The following is an 806-nucleotide window of genomic DNA, read 5'->3' as shown; positions in this document are numbered from 1 at the left end:
TTTGTACCCTGATCCAGTAATTCATCATTATCTTGATAGCTCACCAGTGCCTTCAAGCAGATTTTTTTTTTTATATTTATTCAGCTTTTCTAGTTGTTCTCAGTGGACAGTTGGCTTGAGTCATCTACACACCTATAACTGGAAACAGAAGTCTCTCTTATTTTGTAAAAAGTATTCTATATGTTCATTGGTGGTCATTTTAAAATACATAAACAAATCCTTTGATATGCCTTTCTTTAAGAGGTGGGGTTAAATTTTCCTCCCCTTGAGTATGAGTTGCATGTAGTCACCTTAATCTAATAGACTGTGGCAAAATGATGGATTGTGATTCCTGAGGGTAGGTCAAAGGAGCTTCCACCTTGCTCTCTTGCTGAGGGGAAGCCAGCTGCCACAATGTAAAGGCATTCAAAGAGTCCTATGGAAAGGCCCATGCAGTAAGGAATTGAGGCCTCTTGCCAACAGCCATGAGAATGAGCCATCTTAGGAGATCCTCCAGGCTCAGTGTGGCCTCTGGATGACTATGGTCCAGGCCAACTTCTTTACTCCAACATGAAAGACCCTGAATGAAAACTACCCAGCTAAGCCATCCTTGAATCTTAATCTGCAAACTGTGAGAGGATAAATGTTAAACCAATCAATTTTGGGGTAAATGGTTTTATGTTAATAGTAATATCTTTGTTTTTAAATTTTATTATTTTTAATTTAATATCATTCATTTTGTGTGAAAAATGAAATCAATTGCTTAAAATTTTAAAATAATATTTAAATAAAAAAGAATATGATTGTTTTACCTATTGTTTTTATCC

This window comes from Lemur catta, chromosome 19, assembly GCF_020740605.2.
Source record: "Lemur catta isolate mLemCat1 chromosome 19, mLemCat1.pri, whole genome shotgun sequence".
In the NCBI taxonomy this organism is placed as follows: Eukaryota; Metazoa; Chordata; class Mammalia; order Primates; family Lemuridae; genus Lemur; species Lemur catta.
Note: the sequence above shows the minus strand (reverse complement) of the source record.